At 33.5% G+C, this 23911-nt stretch overlaps 1 pseudogene; it reads right to left on the reverse strand.

The window, feature by feature from the left end:
- Nucleotides 1–10920: 10920 nt before the first annotated feature.
- Nucleotides 10921–15825, reverse strand: LOC106798210 (uncharacterized; annotated as a pseudogene).
- Nucleotides 15826–23911: the final 8086 nt, after the last annotated feature.

Raw genomic sequence — 23911 nt, forward strand, 5'->3', positions numbered from 1 at the left:
AGTCCAAATTTAAAGGCGATCCAACAGTTAACGAGTCTGAGATAATGGTTTTACGAAAATAGGTTTTGGGTCAAATTTGAATTCTCACATTTCCAGCACAAGTCAATCAAACTACACATAACCTAACATCCACACCAAGCAATAACACACAAATAATTCACACAACACCTCAACTAATCCAAATTAATTAAATAATATAAGAAATACATCAAACATTTATTTTCAATAATCAACATTTCAGGGCGTTACAATGTGGATGCATTATCTTCCCAAGCAATGTAGGCCTTTTTCAGTTTTCTATCATTTTTTCCTTTCTTTTCACCAAGTTGTTTTCTAAGGTAGATAGGACATTTAGATTTGATGTGACCTTGCTTCACACATTTGAAGCATGTGAAGGTGTTTTTGTTGCTTTCTATCTTCTTTGAAGGTTTAGAGAACTTTCTGTCTTTAGATCTTTTGAGAAATTTCCAAACTTCTTCACCATCAAGCTTAAATTCTCTGCATCTTCGTCATCACTAGAGCTTTCTTTGCAATCTTCCTTTGAAGAAATAACTTTGAGTCCAATTCCTTTTATTTTCTTTTATGTTTCTTTTGCATGAGATTGTTGAATTTAATTATGTTCATATGCAAGCAATTTTCCGAAGAGAGCTGCCATCGACATTGATGCTAAGTCCTTGGATTCCTTGACTGATGTGATCTTTGGTTCCCAAGTTCTTGTAAGATATTTGAGGATTTTGATGTTTAGATCATCATCTTAAGACATTTTTCCAAAACCAAGAAGATGATTCACAGTATGGGTGAGTCTTGTTTGAAGTTCTGAAATGGTTTCTCCATTCTTCATTCGGAAAGCTTGATATTCGGATACAAGAGTGTGCTTTCTTTCACTTCTTACATCCACATTTCCTTCATTAGTGACTTCAAGAATTTTCCATATTTTCTTTGCACTTTTGCACCTTGCAGTATAGAAAAATTTATCAGAAGATAAACCAAAAGTCACAATGTTTTTAGCTTTTTGATCATCTTTCACTTTTCTTTTCTCATCTGTTAGACAAGTGGCCTTAATAACTTAAAAGGGGGGGGGGAGGTGAATTAAGTCTTACAAAATTTCCTGCTAACAAACTTTTAACCCCCTTCTAAATGATAGGCTTTAGAATGCAGAAGAAGCAGCAACAATCAATTTAATAATGTTCTTTAAACATGCATGACAAAATTGATTGCAATAACATAAATGAGATATGGGAAGAGAGAAATGAAAACTCAATTTATACTGGTTCAACCACTTCCCGTGCCTATGTCCAGTCCTCAAGCAACCCACTTGAGATTTTCACTAACTTTGTAAAAATGCTTTTTACAACATCTGAACACCAGAGGAATCCCTTTCCCTTGTGTTCAGGAAACTCACAATTCAAGAGACAACCAGTCTCTTGATTATAACTGACTTTCTGAGATGAACAGAAAGATTTCTCTCCTTTAGAGTGGATGATACAAATTTAAGTTCCTAGAGGAATTTCTCTCTTTTAGAGATGATAATATAATTTGAAGTTCCTGGATGAACTCTCAATAGATTTGCAAGTATTTGCCCCAGAGTTGTTGAGAGAGCATTTGGCAATGAAGTTCTCTTAGAATATCTCTCTTGCTTTTTGAAGTCAGACACACATATATATATGCCCTTCGTGCCTTTTCAAAAATGGTTTGAAGAGATATGTCTTTTCAAAAAGACTTTTCTAAAATTCTTCATTGGTAATCAATTACAGGTTTCTGGTAATTGATTACATAGTTATATTTTGAAGGTTCATGACTTTTCAAATTGAATTTCAAGAGTTCCGTTGTTGGTAATCGATTACACATCAATGGTAATCAATTATAGCTTTTAAATTCAAATTTCAAAACCCTTCTAAAAGCTGATTTTTCAAAATTGTCTTCTGGTAATCAATTACACTACCTGGTAATTGATTACCAGAGCCTTGATCTCATGGACATACTTTGTTTTGAGGCAAAAGCTTGATCTTGAATTAATCTTGAAGCAATGCTTGTTTGTTGAAGCAACCTTGTATTAATCTTGAAGCAATGCTTGTTTGTTGAAGCAACCTTGTATTAATCTTGAAGCAATGCTTAACCTTTGAATGTTTGTTGAAGTAATCTTAAAAGCAACCTTATTTGATTATTCTTTGGCATCATCAAAATCATGTATTCATACATTCACATAATCTTTTTCATCTCATCTCATTCTTTAGGCACCAATTCACCATTCACTTCGTTAGTTGATGTAAAAGGTCCTTTAACAACAGCATTCCATGCACCAAGATTAATTGACTGAATAAAGATTTTCATTCTTTTTTGCCAAAATGAAAAATGTTCTCACTCAACTAATGAAGGTCGGTTGAGAGAGGCACCCTCTTTGAAAGTGATTTCCTTAGAGCCCATTTTAGAAAAACTGTGATCTTGAGCAACTTTCAAGGTGTACCTCTTATACCAATTGAAAAAAGATGATGGAACTCACAAAATAAGAGAGGGTGAATTGGTTTCTAAATCAAGTCAAACTTAAAAACTAGAGTTTTGAAAAAATTTCTTTTCCAAGGATCATATCACAAACTTGTGTTAAAACAAATATTTAACCAATCACCCTTAGCACAAAATCCTTTAGTTAAATTTCTTATTAAAAGATATTTTCTTTAAACTTCAGCAAATTGGTCAAGAATACATTGAGAAAGAAAAATAAGATCATGAGAAGTTGTACACCAATTTTTATACAGGTTCACTCTTTATCTCTAAAGAAGCTACTCCAGTTATCTAATTCAATCCGAATTAGATTTTCACTATACATATAGAATTCTTACAAGCAATCACAATCAATCTCAATTTCAACCCCAACAAAAAGAGACTAAGGTACCCAACCCTCGGGTCCTTTGTGAATAAGAGCCTAAGAGAAACCTACCCTTAGCCTAAACTAGAAAACCCTATGCTAGCATGCCTTTAGAAATTCATGCATATGCTAACAACATGTAAAACATATTAAAAACTTGAGTCAAAGAGAGACATAACCTAATTAGTCACACGCAAGAACCTTTGCTTCAGTGAATAAGTCTCTTCTTGATCTCACAAGAGATTCATAACTCACTTTTTACCATGAGAGCTTTAGAAAATAAAGTCTAGAAGTTATGAGTCGCACACTTATTCTAAGTATTTTTTCTTCTCTCTTCTTTCTTCTATTAAAAGTGAGAACACAAGGTTGTTATTTATAGAGAAAATAGTTGTAACTGTCTGTAATCAATTAAATATCCAATATAATCAATTATTTCGAAGTAATCAATTATATCATCATTTCTATCAATTAAAGTGTTCTTCACAACATCTCAAAAACTTTCAAGAAAATGTAATTGATTAAGGTGTTCTTGATCACTTATGGGAACACCTTTAAGAACAAAGTAATCAATTATGATCACCTGGTAATCGATTAAAGCAGAGACTCATGAAAAATCAAACATGATCTCAACTGAACTATGTAATCGGTTATGGTTAACCAGTAATTGATTAAACCTAAACTAGAATCCCTTTGTAAACTACAAACACTTGTGTAATCAATTACAAATAGTCTTGTAATCGATTAAAATAAAGAGTTTTATGCACTAAAGAAGCTTCTAACTTTAGAAACAATCTTCCTACCTCTACATGATGATGATGCATGATGTACATATGAAAATATAGAGACTAAGATGCAACCATCAATACAAATGTCACCCAAAGAGTTAGGCATGTAAAAAGAGAACTTCTTCAAGCTTCAAAGCTTAGTCTTCATGTTGCTCCCCTATCTCTAATACATGGTTTCCTTAATTGTTCATCTGGTGAAGGAAATTGAATTGTGTGATCTCATTTATATATGGTGGATGTACCCGGTTAAGCTTTACAAGAAGATCTTAATAGAGTATACAAAGAATTTACATTATCCTGAAGCATCCATTGTTGAAAGATACATTGCAGAAAAAGATATGGAATTTTGTTTAGAGTACATTGAAAATGCCAAACCAGATAGGCTTTCGGAGTCTCGATATGATGAGTGGGAGGCAAGGGTTTGCGAGGGCTACATGTTATAACTTTGGGTCTAAAGGAATTACAACAAGCTTATTTGTATATACTAAATAATAGTAATGAAGTTCTGTCATACATAGTTCATTAGGAAGCTTTTGTTAGGGAAAGTAAACCATAAATGACCAAGAATATGGTGTTGAAAGAACATAATAAGACTTTCCTAAATTGGTTTAAAGATACAATCTTTGGTGGTGATAAATTGGTTTAAAGATACAATCTTTTGCAATGATAATGCTTCTAAAATGATAAGGAAAAGCATATGAGCCTAAAATAAATGTTAGAAGTTGGCAGGGATACGATATCAACAAGTATTTGTTCTACACCAAATCACAAGTCGATAAAAGTACAATGCAAAACAGTGGGGTTGGTCTTAGGGCGGAATCCCAACACTTTGCTATTGTACATAATGATAATCCTTGTCTAGCATCCATGCCAAACTTTGGAGTTATTGAAGAAATCTGGGATCTTAATTATGTTAAATTCGATGTGTGTGTTTTCAAGTGTAAGTATGTTGATAGCAATATGGGTGTGGGAACTGATGATTTTGGATTTACTTAGGTAGATCTAAAAAAGCTAGCTTATCATAATGAGCCTTTCATCATGACATAACAAGTTAAACAAGTTTTTTACGTTCAAGATCCTTGTGATGAGAGTTGGTCAGTGGTTCTACACAGAAAAACCATTAGTCTTAATCTTGAAGATGATGATTCAACTCTAGATACTTGTCTCACTCCTTTCTCCACACAAATGTCTAACGTCACGGAAAAGAAGAAGTTAACGATGTCCATGAAAATCTTGATGATCATGATGAAGAAGAATAAATTAACATCGTATAATGTAATCTTTTTTTTTATATATTTACTTGTTTCCATATTTACAATTACATAACTTACTATAATTTTGAGATGAGTTTCATTAATGTTGTTTTTTAACAAGCAGATGACTACGCTACCGAGCTCCCCTCCTTCTCTAAAGTCAACAACACCTTCGTCGTCTTCGCCAAAGAAGACTAGAAAAGCAACACAGTTCAAATTATTGGCTACCAGACCCATCGAGATGGAGAGACCAAGGATTCATGTGGATTCTTCCATTGGGAAACCTGATGGTCCCCATAGAAACAGTTAGGGATGTATTTCAGGATTTTCAATTGAAACAAGGTGGACGTTACATTTGTTAACTGGAAATAAGTTCCTACATCTCAGGAGGATTTGATTTGGTAGGACATTCAGGCATTTGAATAAAATGTTGAATCTTATTGTAATTGGTTGTACCAAAAATCTAATAATGTTGAATGTTATTGAATAACTAGTAAATGTATTTTATGTATCACAGGCTAAATTTGATATTCCAAAAGCACCTGACCAAAGGATGAAGAAGAAAATCCTTAAGACCGTAGCAGAGCGATGGAGGCAGTTTAAGTCAATTTTGACCGCTAAATGGGCTCTGGCACAAGATAAGGAGGAGGAGGATGACACTGTCTATCAGAAGTGCGGTATTAACATAGAAAATGGCAACAATTTTGCCAGAGTCATAGAGACCCTTCATGGGAGGTTAGTTAACTTGCATTGTTTATGAATTTGACAGTTATGCATTATTTTCAAGCGTATTTTGTTGACAAGTTTCTATCTAATGGTGACAGGATGTTAGAAAGAAGGCTCGGGCCATCCAGAAACTAAACACTACCCCTCACATGTTGTCTCATGGGGGTTATTATTTACTAGATGACATGTGAAGTAGAAGATGACTCATACCAAAAAAATATGGAGAGATGACATCTGAGGCAACACGCGAAATTACATATAGGATTGTAGGTTATTTTTGTTATTTCAATGGTCAATTTTTATAATAACAACAGTAGTCCATAAACTCATGCAATATTTTGTTGACTGGAAGATTCCCTTGAAGAGCGGTCAGCACATGGCAGCTTTGTTGCCCATGGATGTTAAGATGTGTTGACTGCTGCCATTAGGTGACCAAAGCACTCTGGTTATGTTTGTGCTGCTGGAGTCGGTGTCACGATCAAACTATACTATGGACTGGCTTTAAAAAGCTCCTTCACATCTACTTCCATCACTCCCGAAGAGCTATAGTAGTTGACATAGAAAATCAGGAACCAGTTGTAGCAGTCAATCATTGAAAAAGTGACTCGACAACTAGTGTTGTCCTTCAGCCAGATGCAGTCGGAGATGCAATCCCAAGGAATCATACTGCCTCCTAAGCTTGAAGTTGGTCCTTCTGCTGCCCGTGTTAGCGCAAAGGGAAGCTTTATCGATCCCTTGGGGTAGAACCCAGGCAGGGGTGAATCAGAAAAATGTGGGTTGTATATTGATGACAATCCTCCCTGCCTGGTTGCCCTTAGAAGAGTTTATGAGGGGTTGAAAATCATCCAAAACATCCCTTCGGGCAATGATCAAGTGAAGGTTGGTGTTGAGGAAGTTTGAGATACTGATGCTCACGTCCCTATACCCACTCAAGAGGTTTAGTTAGTGGGGCAGGCCCTTAGCACCTTCCTTACTTGACCGACACATCTTGTACAACCTATTTTAGAATATGTATTTCCTTTTGTTGTGTTTGATATTATTAAAAAATGGATTTTTTACAAATAAAGTCTTGACTATCATTGACTTATGTTTATTAGTTGTGTAGGATAAACATCAAGCTGCAGGATTGCCGAAACCTGTAGATAGGCCAGAACATGAAGATGATCCCCTATACCAGATGACATTGATGATCCCAGAGCTTTTCCTCAAGACTATGTAGTTGTCGTGGGATTGAACTGTGTTTGGGGTGTATAATGATGATGTCCCCTTGTACATAAAGCATGAAGATCCTTAAATAGCACACGATGATCAATGTCTCAACATCTTTGTTATACAAATGTGGATTCTGTAAGTCATGTTACATTACAATCTATTACATAATTGATTGTTTTAAATTGATGCATAATTTACTTTATTTTAACAACAATAGGCATATGAATAAGTTTGTGATCGAAGAATGCTTCTGTGTATGGATTCCTTGAGCCACAATCCATATCTGGGCAATCACAAATTGAATCTAAGGATTATATTAAGGAATGAATGCTGAATTCACAAAGAGATGTCTACCTAGGAGCCTACTTGAATGGGTAAGTAAAACTGAACAAATCAATTTAAATAATGTATGCACTATATTAGCTTAATATTCCTCAATGCAGTGCGCATTGACAATTATTTGTTTTATGTCCTAAGGTCAATGTTGTCATCTTGTTTTATTCCTTGCACAATAAGTTTGACAACTACTTCAAAGGAATTATTAACAAGTCAGTTGTAATTTGTAAGATATCAATATTTTAATGGTACAATGTGCATGCATGTTTCTCTTAACCAGTGCTTTGAAGGGATTCAATGATATCCAAGGAAGTAAATCCAAGGCTACTGCTAAATGGATTCCAGTTAAACAATACTTGATATCTTAAAAATTACATTTTATTACTGTGTTGATAGATTTTCGATTAATTTTCAATATCTGATTGAATTTAGTTTAATAAGCAAAGAGGAAGCATTGAGTGCGGCTATTATGTGATTCATTGGATGTCAATGATACTCCTAGGAGATTTCAAGGATAATTGGGAAATGGTAATTGTTTACTTCAAAACTAATTTCATTTGTTATACTTGTTATTGTTTATACTGATGAAGTTATGTTTTATTATACCATGCAATATTTTATTGATCCAAGACCATTTGAACAAGAGAGATTAAAGGAAAATAACATTTAGTGGGCAAGATATTATCTCAAAGTTAAAAATGAAACACTAGGTGTTTAAGAAATTTTACAATTGTATAGATAGTTTAATTAGATTCAGTTATGGTAGATAATTTTATATATTGACATTGTTGTTTCTTTAACTATTTCTTATAGTTGATAGTAATTATTCATTAATAATATAAAAATTTGTATTGTCAAAATTCCTGGATTGGTCTATTTTTTAATTTGCAGGTTGGGTAATATTAAAAAACAAACAAAAAAATTGCAAAAAACCACATCAATTTTTCTAAAAATCAATGTTGTTCTGCATAAATCAACATCAATTTTTAGGAAAACTGATGTTGTTTTATGCCTGACAACATCGATTTTTCGAGAAAATCGATGTTGTCGTGTGCAACACAACATTGGTTTTTAGGAAAGCTGATGTTGTCGTGTGCAACACAACATCGGTTTTTAGGAAAGCCGATGTTGTCAGGTGTACCACAACATCGATTCTAAAAAAATTGATGTTGTTTTTGTGCATGTTTTACATTTTTTTTGGTTTATTGCTTATTATACGACATCCATTTTTCTAAAAAAACTGATGTTGTGTAGTGTATGTTAACCTTGGCTTTTGGAAAACTGATGTTAAAATTGAGTTCGTTAATGTCAATGGATCCAACATCGGTTAAAAACCAATATTCAAAGTAAAAAAAAAACTGATGTTAAAAGCCTATTTTCTAGTAGTGAACTATTGATTTAATTGCTACAAAATTGTTGAAATAAACTGTAAGATTTGATTGTTGATGACTATTCTGAAAATTATAATGATTCTCTACTGATAAAATTACTAAGATGCATGCATGCATGTATTATTATTATTTTTGGTGAATTGTAAGACCGAAAGAGTGTGAACTTCAACAAATTATATATGTGGTGTGTGAATTTATATTTTACAATATATATATATATATATATATATATATATATATATATATATATATGTATATTGCTATTTTATTTGTATGCGTTGTGGTTTGGGTCTGGAGGTGTCCGAACCTCGGTAAATTGTTTGTTATGATTGTTAGATTGTTGTAATCATATCCATTATGATGTCTAATTGTTTCATGCTGAGAGCAATAGGTAGGCTTGAGCTTGGTCTCTTTTTCTTATTTTCTTGTTTGCACGCGTTTGTTGATGCACGTGGCACGAGGGCTACGCATATGATGCATTGGCAGAAGTCAAATGGATTGGAAAGAGAGTAAGGAACCAATGGTTCTATTTTTCTTTTGTGAGAAAGTGAGATTATGTTGAGAAAGTAAATGATGGACAGAGATACACTGAGGTATAGTGGGCAGAGAGGTTCAAAGAACCCGAGGGAATGAGCGAGTGGTAGCTATCCAACATTTGGTGTACTCATTCGGTGCGGGTAACTCATATGCCTCACTTTGCTACTCTTGACTAGCTCTGAGACTAATTTTTTTGAGTTGGGAGCTTGAGGATTGATGTATGATGTATCCATATGTGGTGATCACTCTTGACTGTGATCCATGTGATTATGTAAGACCATCAAGACCTGGGAGGATTAGGGGTAGAGATTGGGCCCTAATAGGTGATAAGTATGTTAGTTACGCGCTTAGGATCTCAAGAGTGTTGTTTGTTTAGAGAAATCACACGTAGTGGTTAACTAGGTTGCATGTTGTCTATGTTTGACTATTATGTGGCATTTGAGGAGTCGAGGACTCACCCCTACAACCAACAACTTTTAGGTTCAAAAGATGTCAAGGGAGCCACGCCTTCTGCAAGCTTGGCGTAGTAGGCAAAGAGAAAGAGTATGGTCGTGTTGGGGTACACGCACGTCACTTTACATGTGTCACACTCTTGAGCACATAGTGCCAATATATAGACCAGATGTCATGCCCAGCACCATCGATCAATATTGGTATTGCTATATTCCTTAGGGATTTACGTCTCGTTGACAATTGGAGTGGTTTGAAAATATTAGTTTTTATCATGGCATGGAAGTGCCTCAGTATGCTCAATAATTCATGTCCTAGTGAGGTTTGATGTGAGAAGTAATGTCTTTAGTTAGAGATTTGAGTTAATACGCCCCATGTAGGTCACCGATATGAGACATAGAGCCTTCATTTGACACCTAAGCAAGAGGAAGAGTATCGCGAGCTTCTATGAGACATAGAGCCTTCATTTGAGGAGGAGGATTGATTACCTTACTGTGCCTATACCTTAGGCGTAATTCTGTACTTTTAGTCAGGTAGTGATCTGTTATGATCCTAAATCATTTTTGATATTTTGATGCATTTTGAGGGGTAGGACTTTCATTGTAAATGTATTTTTTTAGGTAGCTGATGTATATCGATCGTTTCATTACTTTTACACTTTGGGTTGTATCCAAATTTCTTCTACCGTGACACTATTTATTTGCTTCATTTATGTACAAAGGCTTCATAATATAAATCTAGGTTCATTTATTTACAAATTTAATTGCAACATGAAAACTTAACGCTTTTCAAGCAACATGCTTATTTTACTAGATTTTATTTCATCTTACTTACAAAAAAAAACGAAAGAGAAAAAAAATTATGAGATATTTTTCCAACTTAGAAATAGAAATTAAAAATTAATGACATGTATTCCACAATATTTATTATTTAAATAGTCTTTCAAGCAAAATTTTGAAAAAGTCATTTAAGGTGTTATAACCCTCCACTAGTCAAAATCCTCCGTAAGTAGCCTTTTTCGAGAACTTGACAACCTGCTTGGACTACTTTTAGGAACAATGACTGTCCTCACAAACCAACACGAAACTTTTCAGCATGCCTTCTCCTCACTCACACACTTTCTACAAAACATCTCAAAAGGTCACACATCTCATAACTACTCCCAGCCAAGCATGCATAACTGTGGAATTCTTATGTGATATGCTATAGAAAAGTAGATGCATCTTGATGGTATAAGTAGTACCAATTAAATCCATCTCATTCCAATGTGATTCATCCTCGAACTACACTATACTAGGAGAGAGGTTTACTTTGATACCATTAAATGTATGGAAGGAGATGTAGAACACCTTTCTGTTGGTTAGAACCTAGTGATAACCTTGTGCTAGAACTTGAAGTGGTGCAACAAACCACTGAAAAAGTCAAGTTGATCCAAGAGAGAATAGAAGCAGCTCAAATCAAACAAAAGAGTTATCATGATAAGAAAAGGAAAGATTTAGAGTTTTAAGCAGGTGATCATGTATTCATGGAAGTCACTCTGTGGACTGAGGTTTGTCGGACATTGAAGTCTCACAAGCTTACTCCTCATTTCAACAGTTCTTACCAAATCGTAAAAAGAGTCAACGGAGTTGCCTATTAGATTGCCTTGTCACCATCCCTCTCAAATCTCAATAGTGTCTTCCATGTCTCCCAACTCAGAAAATATATCTATGATCCATTACCAATGAGGATTGAGGAAAAAATGGTGAAACAACTAAGAGAGAAGGATATTCCTTTGATCAAGTTTGTGAGCGGAGGAGCTACTAAAGATAGTGCTACATGGGAGTTGGAAAGCCACATGGGAGAATCATATCTTGGTTTGTTCTTTTCAGCTAAATTTCAAGGACAAAATTTCTTTTAAGGAGGGGGGAATTGTAACATCCTTCTATTTTTTTAAAATATATATATATATATATATATATATTATTTTTTGTTAAATAATTTATGTCATTTATTTTTTAATAATAATAATAATAAAATTATGTTGGGTTAAATGCTTTTGGGCCTTTAGTCTTGGGAAGACCGATTCAACTCTAAAAGTTGACAAGTTCTCTAGAAACCTAGTCTATTCCTTACACCGTCTCCTTCTTTTTCTCTTTGGGGACCGTACTATGAAAATCACAAATGAAGGACGGATAGAGGATGGTCATTTGTGCTGCTTTTCTTTGAGAAACACATGATCAAGGTAAAGGAGGGAGTGGAACATCTTTTCTTGCATGATGGGTAGAGGATTTATTCATAGATTACAATGAATCATATGTTTGTGTCTCCTTTGATCTTGGATAAATTATGAATACCCCATAACATCTTATTGTTTTTTATTTCATGTTTTTAATTTCCGTTTGGAACAATTTGATTTCAAAGTGAGAGTTGATAATATTGATTCATGTTGACAGTGCTACAATAAATAATTAGCATACTTGTGTGGTTTCCTTTTGAAATTAGCCAATATTTTCTTTAGTTGACTGATAAAATCATGCGCTAATATGAGATACATGTTTCTCGAAAAACCTAGTGGTTGTGTTTATGCACGTTGATATGGATATACAATAGAATAATTATGTACTATATTCTTTTCTAAGATTCCAATTATATATACAAGAATACTTGCTTATGAGTTATATCATATATTGATATATGCTTTAGGAGTTAAATATAAATGTATAAATGGTTTGCAGAGCTTAGTTTTTGGGATAATGGTGATTAATAAATTCTGGGTGTTGCGGCAAGCATTTATATACTTATAGGTATATTTCTATGCTTACAAGTATATGTGTTTATATATATAACTAGTTTGTAACCAGTGCGTACGCACGGGTTGCTCCGCTACGCTGTGCTATATTTGTTTTTTTCTTTAGTAGCAAAATTGTGATTTGGTTAATAAGTAAATTTATTTGTTAAATGTTAGAATTTAGAATTTGGAGTAATATATAAACTTTAAGTTTTAGATGTCTATATGCATTTGATACAATACTTGAAGTTTTAGAGCAGTGACCTTTGTGAGTTTCAAAATCATTTGATCTTTCTACATTCCTGTGGATGTTCAAATCTATTATAGATTGACACGGGCTTGAAAGGAAGAATTTAAAAGATGTTGACTTCTCATTGTTTGTAATTGATATCTCTGGAACCTTGTTGGCTAGGCAAACCATTCCGAAAAGATCATGTCCTGAAACTAAGTGCAAAACCTCAGGAGTTTCATAAGAGGACCTCTCCTCAGCCTCAAAGCATTTAGGAAGAAGCTCCATGGAATGAATTTCAGGACCATAGTATGTTGCATGAATAGCTGAATAAAAATCTCTCTCGAGTACATCAAAATAGCCAGTTCCAACTACCATCTTCTTTTCTGCCAAAATATTACTTATAGTTAATCTATACCATTTTAACCATTCAACAATTTCCATCTCCTTGAACCTAGTAGCCTGTGATTTGTAAATTTTCAACCCTGTCCACAATGCCTTTGCATAGTATGTTGCATGAATAGCTAAATAAAAATCTTTCTCAAGTACATCAAAATAGCCAGTTCCAACTACCATATTCTTTTCTGCCAAAATATTACTTATAGTTAATCTGTACCATTTTAACCATTCAACAAGTTCCATTTCCTTGAACCTAGTAGCATGTGATTTTTAAATTTGCAATTTTGAACCCTGTCCAAAATGCCTTTGCATAAGTTTTTTTTTTAGACAACAGGTACATGTCATAATGGGCTCTCTTTTGAGAATTTGAAAGAATCTGCAGTGTATCATAGATTATTTTGTTAAGTCAATATTACCTATAATGTAACCAAGGGAAAACCTCATTATAGTTACCCACACACACTCAATGTAATGTATGATCTGCAAGATTTCCCATAGTTAAAGTCATGAAGTATGCGGTCATCTTGCCAATACCATGAACATATTATATCCAATTAATCAACAAGGACCAAAAAAAATATTTATTAGACCATGTACAACATATCCAAAATTCAAGAGAAAAAAGAAAGAAAAGAAAAGCAAAGTCTTTGCTCAAGGCTCATGTCATCCAGCCAATCCCAGATGTCAAACTCTACTATGTTAATAACCTTTGCAGGATCCCACTGCCACTAACCAAACTGGTTTCCCAATCATAACCATACCCAAAAGAATAAAATGCTTAAACTAAAGCCATATCCCGCGTCATTTATGCAAACTTAGCATAATAATGCATTATTAGAATATCATGGGAAAGCAATGTGGGGACTTTCAATTCTTTTTACCAGAAATTCAGTCTTCTTTCATTTGTTTGTAGTGGGGTGAAGTACAACATGGCTTTGCACTACATAGATTAGACATTGATGAATGAATATGTCCTTCCCCATTCGGGGGTTCAAAAGAATTTCTTCTTTTTTCCCACTTCAAAAAAAAAGAAGGAAAAGTTATCAACTTGAATTAATTCTATTATGAATTTATGATCACAACTCAGTACTGTATAGAAAGTGATTGTAGCATTATGTCACCCTTTCCTCTCTCCGTAAAGGATGACTGACACTAATGAACTACTGTGTCATTTTCCTAAGTGAATCAATAGAAATAATGGTAAATAAAAAAACTCAAGTGCTAGCAAAAGCATAATATCTATCATGTCGCAATCACCTTCCATTATGATCCAATACAGAATTACACATGACAATGCAACACAGTAGAAGTGGGATCATTCTATCTGCATATCAATCATAGTTTATCTTTGTACCATCTACTATTCTAAATTTCGAGTTTCAACAATTTAAAGCAAAAAAAATTGAAACCCATTACAAAATTCTTCACTTGTTTCACCTCTTCCAGAAAATTACAAAATTATAACACTGTCTGATCAATTTCATGCTCCACTAACTGTAATTTTGTAACACGACCATATAAACTCAAAATTCTTCTATCAAAACCAAGGTTTTAAATTTTCATCACATTAAAACTCTGATCTTTAATTCTACTTCCATAGAAACCTAAAACAAAAATTATTGACAAATGTTAATTGTTAGTTTGTTAATTTTTCCTTTTTCTTAACCACTCAAAAACCTTGATGTTGTGTCGTAGATTGTTTAATAAAACCTTCATGAAAACATACCCTATGATGGTCTAATATAACTTAAACTCTCCAACTAGTTAATTACAAACCTCATATTATATGGACAACCCTATGTACACAGCAACCTTTGTAGAAGCAGAGTAAAACATTGAAAAAAATGGAATATTATTTATTTTCTCTCTATATATTTTGAAAAAATAGAGTTGAATGTATATAATATAAACTATATGGACATGACATGACCCTTAGGCAAAGGCTATGATTTGTGAATAAAAAAGAAAGAAGAAAAATTGTTACAGATCAGAAGATGACTGAGTTTGCCCCACTGCTAACTTGACCAATGCAAGCAATACCAAAAACCAATGTTGAAAAATGAACACCAAAATGACAGAGAGGCCAAATCATCAAAATGATGTTACTTTTTAAACTTTGGGCTTAAGAAACTATCAAAATGATGTTATTTGTTCATTTGATTAAACTATTGAATGCAGAACATCTTTGATCCTTCAAGGGCAATAGGTAGTTGTTCCCCTAATTAACACATGGGAGCTTCTTCGAACTCATTGCATCAATTTGACAATTTTTATGTGTTCAAGAGCTAACTAAAATGCAATGGAGAAAAAAATAGAGTATCAAAAGGTTACTATGAGCATGCCACTTCTCAATTCGATATACATTGGTCGTATTTAGAATATTCAAACAAAACCAATTATTCAGTCCACTGAACACAATAGTATATGAAATATCCTCAAATCATAATATTATGGATTCTTCAATAAGCAAAACTTGGTTGATTCGTTTTAATTCAAGCTCTAATTTAGCTAGGAATACAATGATTCCTTTTAATTAAGCTATCTACAATATTTTAGCCAGAAATAAAACTACCCCTACACATATGATTAAGGTTATATTAATCAACAACATTAATGATAATTCATAAAATAGGACATGATTTGAACAAACCTCATAGGCAGCTAGAATTTGTACAAATCGTCAAGACACAGTGGAACCATTCTTTGACTCAGCTAGGTTCGGACACTCCTAACAGCTTTTATCTTGTCTAAGGAGTTAGTCTCGGACACTTCTAACATCTCATATGCATTCTCTATGGGAAATTGTCCAAGAGGATTCATGTTCTCTACAGCATTGACATAGAGATGTGACGAAATAGAGCATTGGAATGGCATTGTTTGGTATAATTGATATGAAAAATTCTGGTTGTGGCCTCCACTTATTGATTTCGACGATTGAGTTGCATCCGACACCAGCGATGGCAACATAAATCATGGCTATCCCTGTCTCAAAGATGAAAAGAGATGTTAAACACTAAAGAATCACTGCACAACACAATTTTGATGAAGTAAAGAAGAGATGAAGAGATCTCATGTGTCGATGAAGTATAGAAGAGATGAAAAGAGAGGAAAAATGTCGATGAAGAAGCTCGGGTCAATGAAGAATGAAGACATAGAGAAGAGATGAAGAGAATTATGAACCGAAGAAGCTCAAGTGGAGGTGAATATGAATATGCTTCAAATTTTCAAAATGCTCATGTTAGCCCTGTTTATACCACATGTCAGCAACATAAGATATCCATTTCGAACTTTTTGATAGCCTACTCCTTTATATAGATTTATTTAGATTATTGCATACTTGTTTATATATGTAATGGTTAATTATATACATTTATTTATATGCATATATGTCAAAAATTTATGTGAATCAAAATTCAGGGATGGCTTGATATAGAAATTTGAATTTAAGTGTGAACGTGACAATATTTATTTAAGTGCACTACTAGAAAATAGGCTTTTATCATCAGTTCTTTTGGACTTTCAACATCGGTTATAAACTGATGTTGAAACCACCGGCGTTAAAAGTATCTATGTTAACATTGGTTATGCAAAACCGATGTTAACATACACTACACAACATCAATTTTTAAGAAAACCAATGTTGTATAATAAGCAATAAACCAAAAAAAATGTAAAATATGCAATCGGTTTTTCTAAAGCTGATGTTGTCATACACCTAACAACATCGGTTTTCCAGAAACTGATGTTGTATAGTAGCAAAACAACATTGGTTTTGACAAAATTGATGTTGTATAGTAGCAAAAGAACCTGAGTTTTGACAAAAACAATGTTGTAAGGTTCAATACAACATCGGTTTTGGAAGAATCATGTTGTTTTTGCATTTTCTTAATATTTTGTCTATTTTGTTAATATTACCCAAACCTGCAAATTAAAAATAGAACCAATCCAAGCAACACAAAAATATTATATCACCAAATTATATCACCAAACAATTATTTATATTTCTCTCTCTCGCTCAACGGTTCAAATTATTATTCTTTACTGACTGCATATATAACAAGCTACATAGTTGTCATGTCATTTTCACATTTTCACTCAACCAAACCATAACAAAGGAAATGCACTAGAAACAAAGACCAAACTAATTAGCAAATTTTTGAAAAACTAAAAGTGATAAGGATATTTTTAGATGGATATTAGCTAAATACTAATAAATGTCTTTAAGATAGTCTTAGTTAAGAAAATTTCTCAATCCCTAATTCATAGATTCTCACATTGCCTAACTAATAAAAAAATAGAGATAACCAAGTCACTTGTCTCCAACAACGTACAATAATAAAAAGAATTACGTTAGATATCCTAATTCGTATCCAATAATGCCATCGCAGTCAACATACTCAAGCATCCCAAAAAAATTAAATTTGTATCACATGCATTTTTATTCCCTTAATATTAATATTAATATTAATATATTATCACAAAGTCACATAGTTATACTATTACACAAATTAAGTCACGAACTACAAGAAAAATGATCTGTACCTACAACCACTTTTACCTATGGACATAAATTTATGTAGGTAAAATTAAAAAATATTTTTACCCACAGACTTTAAGTGTAGCAAAAGTCTTTTAATACCTAATAAATATGTAAAATTCATGAAGACTTTTACCTATTGATACTTAGTGTAGCTAAAATTCTTGAAAAACATGTGCCTACCACTACACCAAAATGTATTTTTAATTGTGATTATTATTTGGAAATAAAACAATTGCTAGTGTTTTATTATTTAATTAAAGATATTAATGACCCATAAGTAATTGTTGTCGAAAATTACATATATGAAAGCAATTTCCAATAATATTATCACAAAATTAGCATTAGAATAATAACTCATTCAGAAAAAAAAAACAATTTAACTAATCACTAATTAATTTTTTAATCAAACATTCATTAGTCTTCACTCTCCACTCTCTAGTGACTCGCTTCAATTCTAACTTTCTCTCACCCCGATTTGGATTCTCGCTTCAATCATTACTCACTCGATCAGTGACTTGCTTCAACTCTTTCTTTCTTTCACCCCGATCCTCATTCTCGCTTCAACGCTCTCTCTTCTTCATTGATCAGATGTAAACACGAGTGCGTAGATTGGTGTTGCTTTGTGACTTTAGGTGGTGGACGAGGCAGCATTGTACCTAACATGGAAGCACTTCGGTAGAGTGCATTGTTGTGGCTCTGATTAGAAGCGTAATTGCCATTGGTGGCACATTGAGCCGCGATGCTAAGAGCTGGCTCGTGCCGTATCAAGTTCCTCGACAAAGAATTGGACGGTGAGGAAGGTTGTGACAGTAGCGGTGGAGAAGGTGCTTCGATTGAGAGAAATTGGGCATCTCAAAATAAGACTCTATGTTTAGATTCAATGCAGAATCAAAGGTTGGATAAGTTGAATTACTAACTTAGATAATGATTATAATTCTGGAGGTAGTGAAATTGAAAAGAAGTAAAAAAATGGAAATAATAATGTCATATTATATGATAGGAGTGAGTGTAATGTTATTTGTTACAAATCAAAGTAATTTCAGAGACTATGAATTGCACTTTAGAAATGTGGAAGGAGGTAATTGAGGATGTGTCGCAACGTGCCCTTTTGCGGGCGTGCGAGGCGAGGCTCACGGGTGCGCTTCCCAAAGGAGGAAAGGTGCGCGGAGTCGCCACCAACGTTTATTTGTGGAAAACGTCGGGAAAACCAAAGGAAACCGGTCAAAATGAAAATTCTAAGCTCGGGAGTTGTATTTACGTTTGAGGAAGGTATTAGCACCTCTCACGTTTGTCTCAAAGGACAACAGCCTATTTTTCAGAATTGTGGAAATTGTGTTATCTTAACTTTAGTTCTTTTTTATTTTTTTGAGGTCGACAAAAGCGGGGCTCTTGCTCCTACGTACCCTCCATCGAAGAGGAAATCAGACCTACGTAGTTATTTCTTATGCGTGAATCAAGTGATTCTTTTTACTTTGAAAAGTGATCATTTTAAGGCGTTGGACCTTAAAAATGATCCATTTTACTTGGTAAGAAAACTGAAATGATAAACTTTCAAATCCTACTTTTTGTGGACGAGCTTGACTAGGCGAGTTGATTTTAGCCTTAGTTTCACTTTAGTTATTAGCCGATTCAATTAAGAATGAGAAATCCCAAAGAGAACACGTCCGATTGATTTTTCGCTTTATTTTACTAAAAGGTATTTTTTTATTATTATATTATTATTTTACCTCTTTTTTGATTTCCAACGTGGTTACGGCATGACTGAACGGTCGGAATTCATTTTAACAGAAATTAACGAATACTACAATTCAAATGATCGGTGGAAATTTATTTTATTTTTAGATTAGGCGAGAAATGACTTAAATAAATGACTTAAGCACGTCAAAAGGGGGTATAGAAAGCGAATGAAAACGAGAATAAAAATACATGAAACAAAATGTGGACCACCACGAGTACATAGAATGAATTGAAAAGCTCGGTTTGAAGTACTCACCCATTGAAGACTGAAGAAAACGAAGAACGAACGATGAATGTTAAAGAACGGTCGAGAATCTTCGCGTAATTACTCACGGAAACGTTACGGAAGCGCCTCGGCTTGGATTTTCTTCACGGAAATAATTTTCCTCAGCAATTTCGAGAGAATAAGAAGTGCCAAGAAGGCTGAACCCCTTCTCCCTTCACTCCTCCCCCTATTTATAGCAAAATAGGGGAGGAGCTTGCCACCCAGCTCGCCCAGGCGAGCAAGGTTGCTTCCTCCAGAAGCAACAACCTTCTGGAGGAAGAATCTGGAAGGCCCAAGTGGGCCTGATTGCTATTTGTACCCCCCTTTTTACTAAATGCACCCCCTCTACCTTTTTTGGTAATTCTTTTTCCGTAACGTTACGAAAATTTACGAATTTCGTAACGATACTTATTTTCCTTCCGCAAGGTTATGAGTCCTTACGGATTATGTATTTACTCTTTATTTAGCTTTCGAAGAAGTTACGAAAACTCACGGATTGCGAAAAATACCCCCTTTCGATTTCCGTCACATCACAGAATTTTCACGGATCGTGTAAGCCTGCTTCCTTTGGATTTTCAGCACGTCTCAGGACTTCACATATTGTGCAACAAATGGTGCCAAATATCTCGAAGCGGCCAATCAATGGTTGTATATCATCAAATTATAATCCCCGGATGAAATTAGGGTATGACAGGATGCTTCTGGTAAATTTGAATGTGATTATCTTGGTAAGACATGTTTTTCACATTATGTTAAGTTTGCAAGTTACTTTCTGAATACTAATGAGAATATTCTTGCTGGATTTCCTTCAACTTCATAGTGTGTTTGGGGTAGCTTTACAAATGCACATATAACGGTATCTATATTAGTATTTCATTCATCTATTTTTTTAATGTGATTAAAGTATAAATTTAAGCTATTGAATGATATAGACATCCAAATTACTTAATGATAAAACATTAGTCATTTTTGTAGCACAAGATGCTATTAGAGATATGCATGCATCACTTCAACTTGAATTTCTATTTCTAATTTTTGGTTTGCTAATTGTGTAGATCATTTTCATGAAGTGAAGAGCGTCAGGAAAAGAATAAAAGAGGTACACATTTTTATTTAGCCATTCAAAATTGATTTTGTGTTTGACAATCATTTTGTTTCTTCTTTCATGAGGAATTTTATTGCTATGATTATATTTTGGCAAATAGTTGCACTTATGCTATTAAGGACTTGGAATTTTGCATTTTCTTTTCTTTGGGTGGTGATGACAATTTGGACATAGAAAATTTATGAATAGTTTGGTGCAATATAGGCTAAGGCCTGTCGTCCCTTGTTGGTTATCATGTGCATGAATCTAATTTATGTTCAATGAGTTAAACTTGTAGTTTCCCTTAGTACACTTTGATACCACCCGACCTAGTACAGACTATAGACAAATGTTTTTGTAGTTAAAGAGATTCTTACAATGGCATTATAATAAGGAAGTGTCTGACTAAAAAATTGTAGCATTTGTGACTAAAAGTTGCTACTTGCTCATTGCAGATTGTGAAAATGATCCAAAGTTGAGCCTCTTCTCTATGTTTGCTCGTTTGCATCTAATTCTCGAAACCATGACTCTTTCATAACTTGAATCTAACTGGTTAGTACTCTACTCTCTACTATCTATATATACTTTTAGTAACATTGAATGATTAGTGGAAATTATTGAGTTTATGTAGTGCGATGTTGACGTGTATAATACCTGTTTGATGTAAGTCCCCAACCTAAAATCCTAAACTATAAAAAGGTAAACATATATGTTTAAAAATAGTGTTCTTTGGGATGGTTATGACATATGCTTTAAATTTAGTTTAGGTGTTTAATTATTTGTTGGTTTGGCCATCATAGTTATATTGTGCATGCAAGGTGTTTGAGTTGTGACAGATTGTGATATCCAAATGGTAATGGAGATGAACCTAGACATGATTTATACCTTTTCTTCTATTCCATATTTGATGCTATGGGGACCAAGGGTTTGTTTGAATAAAATTTTTATATAAGTACTTATGAGAGAAGAAAATAAGAAGAATAAAATGAAATGACTTTTTCCAAAAGTTAAAATTAGTTTATGCATAAACTAATTTTAGCTTATAAAGAAACTTGTAAGTGGCAATGATTCATTTTCCTTTCTTATTTTCTTCTTCTATAAGTGATTATAGAGAAGTTTATCCAAACAGACTTTAAGTCAATAAAGTTTCTCTATCTTTGGTTTAAGTGGCAATGATAATTCTTGCACGAAATTTTTCTTTTAAATTCCTTCTTGTTGTGAAGGAAACATAATTTGCACAGAAGTTATTTTAAAAATGACTTTGTTCTCAGATTCTTGTCTCAAAAAGATATAGGAGTTATTCTGGCACTTGGATGTCCAAGCTTAGATAGGAAAGTGATCAACTCAGGAAAACGACTGAGAGCATATGCAAGTATTGATTAGGGAAATGTAAGTGGTGACCGAGTTTCTACTATCATTTGCTTTTGCTTATAGTATACTTCACAACTTTCTTTATTTCCTATATCTAAATTTTTTTTCTTTACCTTCAATCAATAACTAGAAATTGTATGTATTGGTTCTTCAATCAGGTACGTAGTTCTTGCAATTTGAGGGGGGCACTGTGAAACGGAACTCGTGAGGCGCTTGAAGATGAAAGTGGAAGAACTGAGGACATTATGTGTATTATTTTAACTTGTGGGCTTGATCCAATTATGTTTTTCATTATACCATCGTCAAATAAGGAGCATTTTAGTTTTTTGCCTTTGTTCTTATATTAGATATGCTTGGCCTTTTCTTACTATATTAACAATAAAGCCCATTATCCATTCTTATAGATACATAGATTGTTTCCATGAATTTTTGTTTGACTTTCTCCATGTGAGTGAAGTAGTTCAACATTTTTTCTCCTTATAGAGCATACCGCAGCACCATATAAATGTTGACTGGTTACAACATTCATATCCCTCTTGGACTGAAATCAGTAAAGCTGCTGAAGGAGGTACCTTGTGATTATGACTACCAATTCATTACTGCATTCTTATCCCTCTTGGTCTACAGTTTTCTTTTTGTGATTGAGAATCTAGTTACATTCAGATCTATGGCTTCCTAATTCTTGCACTATAGCTTGTATTAGGACATCATAGCTCTACAGTCAATCAAGGATGTAAATACACTAGTACCACTTGTACTGATTTTACTATTATAATATACATTACTATTTTGCTGATAAAAAAATAATAGAATAATGGAATGCTTAAAATTTTTTAGTGAACAAAGTAGCTAAAGGACATCTCAAAATTTTTTTTTTTGCCTATGCGTTATCTTGCTCCCTTTTTTTCATTAAGTGCTTTTGATGAAACGACATTCAAGGTTAGCTGCTTACCCAGTCCATAACCCTTATTATCAACGGAGTTAACAGAAATAGATCTATAAATTTGGCATTAAAAGGTTTTTTATCATCAATTATTTTTGTTGACATTTTGAATTTAGTAGTATTTTGACCTCCCCTAGCTGCCGCTATAAGCCAAAATGACTTTAGTGGATTTTGGATCTTTTCCTACTTCAGCTAATAGGGTATGGTTATGTGTGTGTGAGAAAGAGAGAGATAGGACTCAAATAAGGACTGACTGTGATAGGTTGTATGTCCCACTAATTAGCATGATCATATCCTATTATTCCTCTATAGGAGAGGATCCAAATCCAAATTCTTTCTTTCTGCTTCATTTCTATTGAAAATAAAAAGTTTCTCATTACTGTAGAATGTTCGTAGGTCATTGTCCTCTGCTTCTTTTGCTTATATTTCACTAAATTATCTGAGTTCTGACTTATAAGTTATAACAAATAAAGAACAGAAAATTGAAGTCTTCAACCTAACGAACCCAATAAACTGATGCCCTATAAAAAAAATAATGTAATTAAATCATAAGACAAATACAATTTTCATAATGGTCTGTCTCCTAGGTTTCAACAAATCTCCAGAAAATATACTTACTCTGTTTTAAAATATTCGTCATCTCACGGAATAAATTGTTTGATTTTATCTTTTGATATAGAAAGCCAAACTATTTTTTTACCAACTTTATCCTACTCTCTTGTTATCTCCACTAAATGGAGACGTTAATGAAGTGATAATGTTATGTTCAGTATTTCAATAGAGGTTAATTTTGTTAGATACATTTATAGTTTGCTCCAATGGAGATTATTTAATAACTTTCTCAGTATGTCTGCAATGACCTTGAATGACATATATTTTGAAATAGAGGTAGTATCATGTTAGCAGAAATATTTAAAGAAGGCATGAGATTTAAAGGAAGTGAAGTAGCAGTTTGTTTCATTCATTACCAAACCAAACCAAACAATTAACAATAGAACTTGGTGTATTGCATGGACTGAC

This window comes from Glycine max, chromosome 3 (genome assembly GCF_000004515.6).
Source record: "Glycine max cultivar Williams 82 chromosome 3, Glycine_max_v4.0, whole genome shotgun sequence".
NCBI lineage: Eukaryota > Viridiplantae > Streptophyta > Magnoliopsida > Fabales > Fabaceae > Glycine > Glycine max.